Source organism: Sciurus carolinensis, chromosome 14 (genome assembly GCF_902686445.1).
Source record: "Sciurus carolinensis chromosome 14, mSciCar1.2, whole genome shotgun sequence".
Taxonomy (NCBI): Eukaryota; Metazoa; Chordata; class Mammalia; order Rodentia; family Sciuridae; genus Sciurus; species Sciurus carolinensis.
Window position 1 is genome coordinate 29229109 of NC_062226.1, and position 15688 is coordinate 29244796.

Genomic DNA, 15688 nt, shown 5'->3' on the forward strand with positions numbered 1-15688 from the left:
AAATGGATCAAATTGTTAAGCATTTAGTAGTCTGTAGTCTTTGGAAAACAAACAATATATCTCTTCTATTTTGTTAAAATGTAAGAGATCCTGTTTCTGCTCAGGATGAACAAGACTGGAAAAAGCAACTCTCAAACTAACAGAAAGGAATACCTGTATTACTTTAAAAAATCATAACCTATCTTGAACCTAAGAAATAACTGAGGTAACAGGAGGAAGTAGGTCACTGGGGGTATGGCCTTGGCCTATATCTGATCCTGGCCCATTCACCTCCCACCTCTTTGCTTCCTGGCTCCCGTGAGTTGGGCAGGTTTCCTCTACCTCACCCTTCCTCCAATGGAGGACTAAAGCCTTTGAAACCATAAGCAAAAATAATCTTTCCTCCTTTAGGTTGTATTTCTCGGGTATATGTCACAACAAAGAAAAGTTGACTAACACAGTGGATAGGTCATTGCACGAGGGGAGATGAATAGGGAGGAGTTGCTCCTTTCTGAAATTTAACCCTTACCTATACTATCCTAGTAAGAGGCTAAAGGGACTCCACTGTTACTTCATACTCAATTCTTGGCTGAATTGGCTACTCAACTCTCTAAGGCTCTGCTGAGCTTTTGTTTTCTTTTTTATTTTTTCTATTTTTTATTGGAACATTATGATGCATATAATGGTGGGATTTGCTGTCATGTATTTGTACATTCACATGATATAACAATATAATTTGGCCAATATCATTTCCCAGTATTTCTCTTTTCCTTCCTCTCCTTCCTTACCCTGTCCCTTTCCTCAACTCAACTGATCTTTTGATTTTGAAAATTTTTATATTTCTAAGCTGGTGGAGAGACACATGGTTTAGGAAATGTTATTAACTAGGTCTCAGGAATTAGGCTTTCTCAGATATTCTAAAATGTCTCTGATGGTAGAATCTGCCTGGTGTACTGAACATATGACAGTTTTCTTCCTCTCTCTGATGAATACGTTGACTTTTAAAAAATCTTTCTTCCAGGTGTAATGTGTCTCCACTTGTAATGCTCCAAGACCTACAGGTCTTGCTGCCCTTCTCCCTGTGGTTAAAGGCTATTCCACAGCAGGAAAGAGTCTGGGAGGGGCTTTGTGTTCTTCTTTAACAGCACTGCCCACTTCTTTCAGGCATCATGTTTGATGGAAGACTTAGTCACTCCTCCACCCTGCATCCAACCTTTCTCCTGAGTGTCCTGGTGAAGTCTATAGAGAAGAGTCTGTGTGGGTCTAAGCTACTTGTGTTCTTTGACTTTCCTGGGCTCTATATTTGTATATTGGAGAAAACTTGACCTTTAGTAACTTTTTCTGTATTTTTCTTCCTTGGCAATTCTTTGGTCCTTGGCATGTCTTCTCCTTAAGGTTTTCAAGAGATGTCAGTGTTTTCATCTTGTTTCATCCTGGATTTTAACTACATGTTTTCTCCTGCTACCTCAGCTATTTCTTAGTTTCAAGATAGGTTACATGTCAAAACTCACATGTTAAAAGTAATGTTCAGAGGAGAGGCTTTGGGGAAGTGACTGGATCATAAAGGCTCTGATCTCACAAGTGGATTAATCCACTGATAGCCCTATGCACTTACACTTACCACTGTATAGTTCATTCAGCTATCACGTGAGTTTTGAAGGGGGCACTCCATCTCCAAACCATAACTGATCAGGCCAATCTATGCAAACCTGGGGATCAAAATATATGGAGGGAGCCTTAAACAAAAGACTCCTATGGTCACATGAACCTGTGAGCGGGGAAGAGCAAAGAGGAAAAAGGACTAAGAGTAAAAATTCTGAGTACTGTCAGAGTGGAGGAAAGCATCTTCAAAGTCCAAAGCCTCCCAAGCCCCCTTACAGGAAGATCATGACAGAGTCACCTGAGGGGGTCCTCAGACAAATCCAGTAGAAGACCTCTGATGTTAGGCATGGAATGCAAATTAAGAGCCAACTGGCCAGGTAGGCCTGAGACCTTGACTGCAACTCCCTTTAGAAACTTCACTGTATTTGTCGGTGTACAAGGTCTTAAGGGAGTGCAGCTTCCCTCCATGAGGCCTTCCAGGTGAAGTCCTTTCTTTGTATATATTTATGAGCCAGAAAAATCACTCATAGGGTTTTGGCCAGGACCTAAACTGTTTGGGAATAAACAACTGTTTCTCACTGGTAGATGAACCACATTGCAAAGAGAAAAACTCCTGTGAGATACAGGTACAAAATGAAAGTTGAAAGCTGAGTATGAAGCAAAAACATAAAGAAAAATTCTGTTGGTATAAATAAAAGAAACAAGAGCAACAACAACAACAAAAAAATGTAGCCCAATTCTTGATTAGTGAGATTTAGCCCACACAGTAATGGCCTAACACAAGAAAAGGCAAGCTCATTTCCATAATTACTATTTATGTTTTTTTCTGTACCAATCATGTCTAATCACTAATATAAAACTTGAGACAGACAAAACAAGCAAGAAAAAAAAAAAGAAATCTTTCTGTCAGTAGACAAAGCTATGAACAGAATGGGATGCAGAGATAACCCATATGTTAATAGCAATCACCCAAACTATACCAAAAATAGAAAGCACAGAGGGGGGAAAACCACAACAGAGCTTCCCAGAACTGTGAGAAAATATTGAACTGTTGAGTATGTATTTCACTGGAATCTCAGGAGAAAAAGGGAAAGTGGGAAGAAAGATATTTTAAAAGTAATAGCTCAGAATTTGCAGAATCAATAAAATACATTACTGCAAGTCCCAAGTGAATATTTTAACAAAACTGACAAAGTTGCGTTAAATGGGGTTGAAATCATAATCTAGAGCTTATATATTATATTAATTAATATTAATTAATAGTATTCTAATTGCTACACTAAAATAGATTTATATTATACACTATACCTAAGCTTTTATAGGTGTTCCACATTGGTAACAATAGGTCAAAATGTTAGGCAAACACTCTACCAACTGAGCTATATCCTCAGCCCAAAAAAACCAAAGGCCAAATGTTTTCCCTGATAAGTGGAGGATGATATATAATGGAGGTGGGGGTGGGGAATGAAAGAATAATGGGGGAACTTTAGAATATGTAAAAGAAAATGAGAGGGAGGGGGGTATGAAAAATGGTGGAATGAGACAGACATCATTACCCTATGTACATGTATGATTACATGAATGGTATGAATCTACATTGTGTACAACCATAGAAACAAAAAGTTGTACCCCATTTGTGTACAATGAATCAAAATGCAGTCTGTAAAAAATTAAAAGCTAAATAAAAATAATAATTAAAAAAATAGGTCAAAATGGGTCTGATGACATTAAAGAACCCCAAGTAGGATAAATTCTTGAAAATAAACATAAGACACATAGAATTCAAATTGCTAAATAATAAAATAATGGAAACAATTGTGGAGGCATTCAGAGAAAATAAGAAAGAATCAATACAAAGAAAAAAGACAGTGAATACAGCAGAATTTTCAGAATCTGGATGATCATAGAGAACTTCAAAGTACCACAAGAAAAACAAAGCAAAGCAAAACAAAATAAAATCCTTAATGAATAACTCTCAGTCTATAAGGATCTGACCACTGGGAGGAAAAAATCTTTCAAAATTGAAAGTAAAAAAAGTAATTTTAAGTAGAATAGAAATAAAATGAAAGGAATTCATGAATAACAGACCAACACTACAAAAAACAATAAACAAAGTATTTCAGGCAGAAGGAATAATATTTCCAGATAATACTTAAATCTGTACCAAAAAAATGTAGATATTTGGAAATGGAAAGCAACCCAAGTGCTTGCATGCAGAATATATACAGAACTCCACTCTTATAAATTAGAAATGAATGATTTAATTTTTAAAATATCCAAAAGATTACAATGGACACTCCATCAAAGAAAATATAGAAAGAAAAGGTCATAGGAAAGCTGCCCAACATCATTATTAACTAGTAGAATTTAAATAAAAAATATATATGACTGGGCATAATGGCCTATGCTTATTGTTCCAGCTACTTTGGGGGCTGCAGCAAAAGTATCACTTGAACCCAGAAGTTAGTGGCCATTCTGGAAATATAGTAAGACCCCATCTCAAATTTTTTACATATCTCTCTGAGAATAGATGCAATAAAAGCAGATGACTATTTCAAGCATTGACCAGTACTCATACTTTTTAGTAGTAGGAATACAAACTTTGGAAAGTAATTGGGCATTCTCTTATAAATATGTTTTTAATATTGCCATATGATACAGCATTTCTACTCCTAGATACTTCCCAAGGATAAATAAAAACATGTTTATATAAACACCTATATACATGTATATAGGGTGGCCTTACATTAAAAAAAAAAAACCTAAAATATATCTAAATACACTACAATTAAAGCATGGCTGAGCACCCTTTGGAGAATCTATGCAACAGAATATTCTTCAGTAGTAAAATACAACAACCTAATGAAACATCTAACAACATGAATGAATCAAATACACTCTGGTAAAGGAGACATACTCAAAAGGCTACATACTCTTCACATATATGACATGTTGCAAAACCAACAATAAGTACAGAAATCAGTGGTTTCTAGGGATGGAATGTGTGGGGAATGTTTACCTATAAAAGCATGTAGGGAATTTTGAGACTTCTTGAACTATTTTAAACTTCATTGTGGTTAAGGTTATCATAGAATTATACCCCTAAGTTTTAATTTCACTGTATATAAATTATACTTCAATGAAAATATTTAGAAATATGTGTGCAAGATTTATATGACTAAGATTTATGGAATAAAAGTCTTACAGAATTTTAACAGTCTTGCATATAAATTGTTACAATTACCATGCATTACAAATGTAATTTCTGCTTTCCGTTGGATGATTCAAGTTTTGGTTATAAATCTCTTAGTAGGTTTACTCCTTTGTCTGAAATTGCAGAAAATGTTACAAAACACCTATGAAATATCTTAGGATTATATGACAAGGAAATATTTATAAAGTTTCAAGGAGAGAATTAAACCTTCCCTCTTCTGGAACTGCTTACGAAAGAAGATGACCCATCAAATCCCCTTTGTAATATGATAATGATAGATTCTCTGAAAGGTCAAATCCTTATCTATGGAATGTTTTTAGCTAGATGCATTTGGTTTGTCTAAATTATTTACCACTAATAAAACATTAATGTACAAGTTTATGGGATATAGTTTTGTGCTTAAGGAACAGGGTGCAGCATATGTACATCAAAGGACCTTAAGCACAGTGTTTGTGGTCACAGAATTCTCCATGTTTTGCTTATGCCTTGTGATGGTACTTTCACCTTTTCAATTATTAATGGTGTTTAATGATGGATGGTATTTGATTTCTTGAGATTTGATAATTTATTTTATGCTACTTCAATAATATAGGAAAAGCATAAAATTATTATCCAGGTTGATAGTGATTTGCTCAGTGTTATGCTTTAATCCAACAATTCATACAAATCAAATGCAAGTTAAAGGAGCTTTAAATTCAAACTGGTTAAATATACAGGGCAATTTTTATCTTACATTAAAGTCCAAATGTAAAGCAGTTTCCAGGATTGCTGGATTTGACAGCATGATATTTATAAAGAATGTGATTGAAACTTTCCAGCTGTCATCATCCAGGTAACATCTAGAGGAAGAAATATTTACTGTGGCTCACTGAGAAGATTTAGGGAAGTTTTTTTTAATTGCTCTCAAGCAGATTTCTAACCTGTTCTCATTTGCCATATTTAGGTCACATGCTCAGCAAGAATGGAATTAACATTTGAGCAATAGAATCTGTTTCTGGAACTAAATATAGTGTCACCTTCACTACAATGCATGACTGTGAGAGCAGAGGGTGAAAATTTAATAAAAGCTGAGTTCTATTGGGAACATAGGAGAAGACTGATGTTGGGCAGGGAAACAATATAATCTACTACATAACATAAAAGAGATTTATAATTTATAATTTGAATTTTGACCAAAATTGCAATATTGAGCTTTGAAAGCCCAATTTGATGAATATGTACATGTATCACTATCAAAATCGATACACCATTGAAATCATGTGATTTCCATATTAAATTACTTCTTAAAAACAATTTTATTAAGGTGTAACTCACATACCATGACTATCATTCACTTCGAGTAAAGTTCAATGGCTTTAGTGTGTTCAGAGTTGTGAAAGCATCGCTATAATTTTAGAGCGTCTCAGCACAAAAAGAAAATCCTGTATCCCTTAGTCATCATCTTTCAATCACCTCCACCATCACCCAGAACTTGTAGCTTGTTCTGGACATTTCCTGTAAGTGGAATGATACAATATATGGACTTTTGTGCTTGGCTTCTTTCACTTGCCACAGTGTTTTCAAAGTTCATTCATGTTGTAGCATGCATGGATCAATACTTAGTTCCTTTTTATTCCTGAGTATCATTTTGTGTGTTTAATATATACCATTTTATTTTTCTCTTCCACTTTTTGGCTATGATGAAAAGTGCTGTTATGAACAATCAAATGCAAGACTTTGTTCAGATTTATGTTCTCACTTCACTTGGATACATACATAGGAGTGGAATTGCTGGGTCATATGGTAACTTGATGTTTACCTTTGGAGGAACTGCCAGGTTGTTTTCTGAGACATTGCTCCATTTTACTTTCCTACTAACAGATTCCAATTTCTCCATATCCCTGACACCCTTTGCTACTATCCATGTTTTTGATAGTAGTAATCCTAATGTGTGAAATTATATCTCATTTTGATTTGTCTTATGAAAATGCTGTTGACCATCTTTTTAAGTGTATATAGTGTACTCTATGTTTTCTTTGGTGAAGATCTCTCCTTTATAAATTGGGTATATATCACTTTTATTATCGAGTTTGTATTTCTAGATACAAGTCCCTCATACTATAGTTATATGATTTGCAAACATTTTCCCTTTTATTATGCATTTAAATTTCATTTCTTAGATGTTGTTCTTTGAAGCACAAACGTTTTTAATTTTTATTTGGCCTCTATGCTTTTGGTGTTGTAACTAAGAAATGATTGTTAAACCAAAGATCATGAAATCTTAATTTTTTTCTATTGATTTATCTCTTTCATTATGCCTGCCCATATAGTCCTGATTACTTGATCTTTGTATTGAATTTTGAAATCAAAAAGTGTGATATTGTCATCTTTTTCAGAGCCATTCCAATTTTCATATGGATTTTTGGATATTATCAATTTTTTCAAAGAAGTCTGTGGGATTTTAGATTGAGTCTGCAGATCAATTTCCTGAGTATTATCACATAAACATCACATTTTTCAACCCATGAAAGTGGGATTTGTTTCTAGTTATTTAGATTGTCTTTAACTTCTATAGATAATGGCTTATAATTTTTATAGTTAGTTTTACACTAAATTTTGCATATTAATTATACAGGATAGGGGCTTTGTTGTGGTACATTCTTACATTCATAAAACAGTTTAATTCATTTCATTCAGTTTCATACATTTTTGTGATACATCCATTCTAAATCTTTTATAATTTTTTATTATTTTAATCAGAATGTTTTTCTTATATTTTTTCATTGCAAGTACATAGAAGAAATATGATTGATTTTTGTATTTTGGTCTTATGGTATATATTATATAAACTTGCACAACTGGATTATGAATTGGTGAGGTTTTTAATGAATGTCTTAGGATAATATACAACCTAGTATCATCTGTGAATTAAATAAAGACAATTTTACTACTATCATTACCATTTGTAACCCTTTCATTTTTTTCTTTCTTAACTGTACTGTCTAGAAAATGCCAGTAAAATGTTGAATAGAAATGGCAAGACTAAACCTTTATGATTTGTTTTCTGAGCTTAGAAAAAAATAATTCAGTAATTCACCATTAAATGTAATGTTTTCTATGTGACTTTGGGTGTGGACTGTGTGTGTGTTTCATTTTTTAAATGGAGGGAGTTCTTTTTATTCCTTTCCTTTTGGGGGAGGTGGGATACCAGGGATTGAACTCAAGGACACTTAACCACTGAGCCACATCCCCAGTCCTATTTTGTATTTTATTTAGAGACAGGGTCTCACTGAGTTGCTTAGTGCCTCTCTTTTGCTGAGACTGGCTTTGAACTCATGATCCTCCTGCCTCAGCCTCCCAAGCTGCTGGGGTTACAGGTGTATACCACCACACCCAGCTCTTTATTCCTATTATTACTTTTTCTGTATTAATTGAGTTAGTCATGGTATTTTATTTTGTTGTTGTTGTTACTATCATGAAATTCACTCATTGACTTCCAAATTAAGAACAACTTATATCCCTAAGATAAGTTCCACTTAGTTATGTTATATAATTCTTTTTATAAGATAATGAATTATTTACTAGTATCATTGAGAAGTTCTGTGCCTATATTCATAAGTGATATTAGTCCACAGTTTTTGTTTTCTTGTGATAGTTTAGGTTTTTAAAATCAAATTATTACTGTTATCACAGAATGAGTTTCAAGGTATTCCTTCTTCTTATATACATTGCATGAATTTGTGAAGAATTAATATTAATTCTTTTAGTATATAGTAAAATTCAGTATTTACATAATTAGAGCCCAGGAATTTATTTCCAGGATTCTTTTTTTTTAACTATTTAATTCAGTCACTCTTATAGTGATTATTCAGATTTTTATTCTTCTTGAGTCAGTGTCAATAGTTCATGTCTTTGAATGAATTTTTTTCCATTTCATCTAAGATATCTATTTTGCAGTGAAGTTTCTATTATTCTGAACTGGGAATAGGAATGGAAGGAGGGAGAGAGTGGGTCGTGATTCAAATGTCACAAATTCTCACTCTTCCTACTGAGATTTGGTAGGTTTTTCTTATATAATGTTTTTCTCTTTGCTCTATACCTTTAGGAAAACTATTCAGGAATTTTAAATGGTTGGAAGTTTTTCTGCATAAATTTTACTGCTTATGCGCATTGCCCTGTGGGGCAGCACTGCAGAGGCCCTCAGGCTGCCCTTCTAGAAGTGGACCTCCCGTTGTACTGTTTTTGGCATACTTTACATCAGCCTCCCAGTTGCAGTGGAGTTTTCTTAGAGTCACTGCTCCTTTAGAGTAAGTCTATTTTAAACCGCTATTTTTATTTGTACTCCAGTTATCAGTGTTCGCCGAGTCCTGTCACTGAAGGTAGTTTTCAAGTGCACCTACATTACTAACCATAAACTGACACAGAAATCTCTGAAATTATTAGTGTTTCTCAACAAGATATCCTGGGATTAACTTGTTTTTCCTACACCAAGAATTATTGCCCTTTATTCATCAAAGAATCCTTGGCTTTAACACCATAACAAAATAACATAGGTTGGTGGCTTCAACAACATAATTTTTTTTTCTTTTTCTTATAGTTCTGGAGGCTGGAAGTCCAAGATTAAGGTTCTGATTGATTAGGCTTCTGGTAAGACTCTCCTTCTGATTTATATACCAACCCGCTTGCTGTTTTCACATGGCCTTTCCTCAGTGCACGTGCATGGGAGAAAGAGTGTAAGTTCTGAATTCTCTTCTTGTAAGAACAGTAATATGACTGAATTAGGCCCTCATCCTTACAACCTGCTTTAACTTGAATTAATTCCTTATTTGCCCCATTTCCAGACATTGCCACCTTGAGGGGTAGGGCTTCGATATATGAATTTTGGACAGACTTAAGCATCCAGTCAAAACAGAAAGTACAGAAGTTTAAAACATGAGTTCTGTGTTCCACATTATTATTAAAGAAATTATTACAGAGAAGCATCTTTACTCATGATTTAGCTCATGGCTTCATTTGAACCCTCATTTTATTTTATTTTTTTTATTACACTGACCTAATCTTCTAATTTTACATGATTAGTTTTCCATTCTTCCTTCCAATATTCACTTCTTTTATAAATCAGTTCTCCCCACTGACTCCTGAATTTCTAATGCCATGTTGGGTTCTTGGTAAGACTTTACTTCAGCTATTTAGAAACAAAAATGCAAACCATTGGCTATTTCCTAACAAGTCTCATGTATGTGATGATATATCTGTTCATTTCTTTAGGTCAAAAGATCAAATTTTCAACTTGTTTTTATACCAGGAAAAAAAAAAAAATGTTGTTACTCAACTCTAAACCTAAACCTGAATTTTTCTCCTCTGTATAGTAATACACCACCATTAACCCTTGAATCACCTGACAGTTTATAAATGAATCTTAAGAAAGATCTGAAATTTGCCTTTCCATTCTACCAAATTCCTGGCTTCCACACCTGAACTTCTTCGCCTACTCTCCTTTCAGATTATGTAGCTCCTACATTGGCAGCTTTGTGGAAAACATGTTAGAGGGTCACTAAGCGTATTTTCTATTGCTGAAATAAACATTAAGATATATTTGTTTTATATTGAAATTACTTATTACTCTAGAGTTTATCTCCTATTCAATAAGCTCTGTTTTTCCCAATTCCTTCTTTACAAAATCAGTTTTCATTTGATCTGGTGATTTTTTTCCCCTTCCTTTCTGTCACACTCGCTCAAGAATTAATTCTCTCTACCAAAATTTTCCAATGGTACTGTGAATTTCATATGACTTAAGTGGATTCATTATATAATCATTAGCATCTGTTGTTGCAACAATTATAGTGGAGCAAATGAGGATCTTAGTTTTCCACCCAAACTCAGAACAAAATTGAACAAAGGACACAAAAACTATTTTCTTGAATAGTAGATATTTAAGTATTTTTTTTGTGCTAATACTTACAGATTTTTTCCGGTTCCTCCAGGGGTGCTTTGAGTTTTGAATAGCCACTTCCTCACTACCCCTGTTACCTAATTGACTCTTTGTGTTATCTTTGATTTTAGCCATTCTGCAGGAAAATAGCTCAGACCTGCATGGAATATACTTTTAGAATATACCTTTAGAGTTTCTGCAAAAATTGTCTGAAATCCTCTATTAATAAAACCAAATCATACTGGTTTTGTTAATAATGCTGCCACTGATGTCAAAACAATTTTTTTAAAAAGAAAATTGCAAAGTGATCTTTATAACTACTAGGATTAAGATTGTGCTTTAAGATTCTGGGGAAGCATTCAAGTGCAGGAAAACATTATGGATACATGTAACTGGAGAAGAAATAGCCTTAGTTGGCTAAGGTAGGACTTTCAAATAAATTGAGTACCAAAATTTTTGGATCATAACTTTACATAACGGGCTATGGTATAGAAGTCAGTTCTTGCATGATTTACATTTTGTTAAATTTTTACATCATAACTTCATAAATTTTGTTTTCAGTCCACAACCTTCAAAATCAAAAAGTGATCAAGCTGCTTCAACATCACCATTTGAGGACTCTGGGATTCCACTGGGCTTCCCCACCACTGCCATCACTTGATATAATTGGATCCAATCCTGTGAAAATTACCAAATTATTCTACGTCCAAGGCCAGTTTTAAAAAGAAAATTCTCACTGACATTTTAGAGTAACTTAATTTAAAAAAAAAAAACAAAACTGGATTTAGGAATACTGAATATTTCATTCCTAATATAATATTTATTAGGATAACTTTGAAGCTAAGGCATAGAACATTCCAGCTTCTAGAACAAAATCTCCTTATCCATTTCCAAGTCCTCAGTATGGAGCCTCAGTCAGGAGTTCAGACTTAGCTTTCTAGGCTAACTGTATTTCAGACAACTTGTCACTCTTCTTAGCATCTGTGTTCTTGTTAGGGACACTTTAGTCCACCATAACAGGTCTCCTGAACTTTTAATCTGGAGGGCAGATTCCAAAACTTTTGTTCCTTACTTATCCAAAGGTATGTGTTTGTGAAAGATAGTACAGCTGTTACTCTTCCAGCCCCCAGTCCCTGTAGCTAGCTTTGTACTTTTGCATCTTAGGTAATGTCCTTAATGAAGTCATCAAAAGTTCTTCCACATCTTTCTCTGTAGGTCAATGAATGCTGACTCACCCAACATTTGCATAATTAAGGGGGATCATTCAAGTGAATATTTGCAAAACATATATAATCTGCTTCAAGGTGATTTCTATCTTTCCCAAAAGACAAGCTCCTGGCAACCTGTAGCAGCAGTTTCATTATCATTATCACCTGTTCCATCCAAGGTCCCCAGTTATAGATTGCAGAGCCCTAGGAGAGAAGCAAAGTAGTGTGAATTAATTCAACACATATTTTTTGAACCACAAATATGTGCCAGGTACTGGTGATATAAAAGGAATATGTCAAATTCCAATTTTAGAAACAACACTCTTGAGAGGGTATGGGGAATAAGTAAAAGAAAGAGAAATGAGATAGAAGACCTTTGCAGGTATCCAAATGTCTTAATTCATTTTCTGCTGCTACAACACAATGCCTGAGAAGAGATTAATTATAATGAACAGAAATTTATTGATTGACTCATAGTTCTGGAGGCTGGTAAATTCAACACCAAAGTCTGGTCAGGTTTGGCAAGTCTGATTCCAAGATGATGACTTGAACTCTCTATCCTCCTCTGGAGGGGAGGATCCTTCTTTAACTTAGAAGAAGTAGAAGGGTAAAGCTGCAAAAAGGGGTTAAACTCATCCTTTATAATAGCATTAATCGCACTCAAGAGGGTTCCACCCTAACGGCCCTGTGACTTCCCCAAATCCCATCTCTTAAACACCACCACAGAGACAACCAAATTTTAATATGAGTTTGGGGAGGACCAACATTCAAACCACAGCATCAAATAAGAGGACACATTTCCTTAACTTGGACTAAGGAAATGACAGAGTAAGAAAATATAGTTTGGAAGAGTTTGAGGAGATGGAGTCAACATGATTCAAAAATTGATGTGAGGAGGAGATATTTAACCAGCATGACTGTACTAGTCAATTTTTCATCACTATTAATAAAATGTCTGACAATAATCACTTAAAGGAGGAAATATTTATTTCGGTTTATAGTTTCTGAGGTTTGAGTCTGTGATCAGCTGGTTTAATTTCTTGGGTTCTAATATAGACAGAAAATCATGTGGAAGGTAGAGGAAAGCTAGTCAGTTCAAAGCATCCAGGAAGCAGAAAGAGCCAGAGAAGAGATAAACCCTTCCAGGATACACTCTCCAGTGATCTACTTCCTCCACCATGGTCCCACCTCCTCGTAGTCCATTCAACCATTCATGAATTAATCCACTGACAAGGTGGGAACTCTGAGCATCTGATCACTTCCCAAAATTCCACCTCCAAACATTGCTGCACTGGGAACCAAACCTTCAACACACAAGTCTTTGGGTGACATTCCGGATCCAAAACAACCATATCCATGAAAACAACCACAAAACAGGTGAATGATGATGAAGCTGTCTTGGATAAAGAACATAGGAGGAAGAATGCATTTGGCAATAGAAGATATAAATTGTTTTGAATAAGCTGAATGTTATGTATCTACTAAGAAGTCTATAATGCACACCCTTATTTCAGTTGTTCAGAATTAAGCATCTTCCATACAGCATTTCAGGCCCTGGGAATGAATGGCGTTTTGAAGAAAGCGCTTATAGAGAGGATGTAAGTGTCAGGTACAGATCTCGGGTAACATTACCTTCAGAGAGCAGATAGAGGAGGGGTTATTCACAGAGGGGATATTTACAAATGAGTTTACTGGGAATGAAGTGATCACACTGAAGAGAGGATAGATTGTTTTTAAAAAGCAATGGAGAAACTATTTAGACGTCAAGCAAGAAAAGGAATGTAAGTGGCAAATATTTTTGAAAATCTGGAGCCACGGGTGGCTATGGTAAGAGAAGGTGCATTAGATTTGAGGGTAGCAAGAGTGAAAATTTGATGACTTAATGAAATAGCAGAAGTTTCTTTTTCCTGCTGTCCTTTGAGTCTGAAGCTTTCAAGTTTTGCTTTTATTTAAGAAGTGAAATGATTCTAGAGAGAAAACATATTCAAAACAAAAATGTTTTAACTTATATGAATTTTCCATGCATAGAGAGTAAACTAAAGTGCTGAAAGGGATGTGGTGCTGAGCATTTTGAAAGTGCATTAGGGATCTCAATTTTGCTGTCATAGCCATTATAACCCTCAACTTACGCGACTTTGCCAGAAAAAGTACCCGATGTTTTTAAAATCATAGTCAACAGACAATCACCTCTGATTTCTTTTCTTTAGCTACAATTTAAGAGAGTGAAATATTCCTCAAAGAACATTTTCTGTTATTCATGGCATTTAAAAAGGAATTTATTTTCCTGTGATAATTGTATGAGTTGATCAAGTTCTTTCTATAAGTAAAATTTTTGAAGTTGGTATACATAATCTCACCCCACTAAGGTAATTGGTCCTCCTTTATCTGTGGTCTTACTGTCCACGGTTTATTTACCCAGAGTCAACTGTGGTCCAAAAATATTAAAGTTTCAGAATTAAGTAGTTCATAAAGTTTAAATTGTGACTGTTGTGAGTAGTGAGGTGAAATCTCCCACCCTCCTGCTCAGTCCTATCAAGGATGCAATCCATCCCCTTGTCCAGGTGCATGATACCTGCCCAATTACTTAGTTGTCTGTCTTCTTGGTTATTAGATTGACTGTGTATATCACAATGCTTGTGTTCAAGCAACCCTTCCTTTATCTAATGATAGACCCAAAATGCAAGAGTGGTGATGAAAAGGAAGCACCCTTTGGTACTATGTGGCAATGCTGTAAGGAAATAGGAAAAAAAAAAATATATATATATATATATGTATATATAAATATATATGTATATATACACACATATATATTTATTTCCTATTTATATATTTGTATATTTTATACATATTTACATATTTTATATATTTTATTTATATATATTAATTTATATATATATTTTCCTTATAGCATTGCCACATGGTACTCAAATATATATATAGTACTATATTTGAGTTTCAAGAATCCATCTTGGGTCTTGGACTTATGGGGAGAATGACTGTAATTTTAGAATGATGGTAGAATTCCTTTACACTAATACTATTGATCAGCTTAGGCCTGAGGATTTACTTAAAATGTAAACAATGTAACAATTTTCTTTAACAATGAAGAATAGTGGTTGCCAAATATATATATATATATATATATATATATATATATGTTCAATCTTGTGTGATCATTGAAATCTGAAAATACTCATTATCCTGTATCCAAGAGAAAGCGAAAACCTAAATGTTTACCTAAGTTGTCAGATAAGGGATTATAATGGACAGGGCTCAAATTTAAGACTTCCATGAAAGAGATGAATAGTATTAGTAAAAACAAATGATATTGAAGACGTGTGGAAGAGGATAGTCAAAAAAAGACACTTAAGTGCTCCTGGAACACATATGCTAAAATAAAGACATTCAGGTGTATGGGTAGAAAATGTAATTCTGTGTCTGCATTCTGGAGCTGAGATCCAGGCTCCAGCGTAGTTTCTGTGGTTTTTGATTATACAGTTTTCTTTTAATTCTGTAGTTATTTACATGCATTTTTTGCTGGGGGATCTTCCTCTCTTCTTGCATTACAATAAGTCTGTCTAATCCTTTGTCTTTTCCAAAGATGCCTGACTACATCTTAAATCATAATAAATGGGATATTACTGAAGTAAATTAAATTTGAACAGCAATTGCCCTAATAAATAGCAAATTGTAGCCTAACTATTTGTAAACAAACTGCAGCCTAATTTGACAGCAGGTTCTTGTAATAAGTAGTAATCTCAACCAATGACAGGA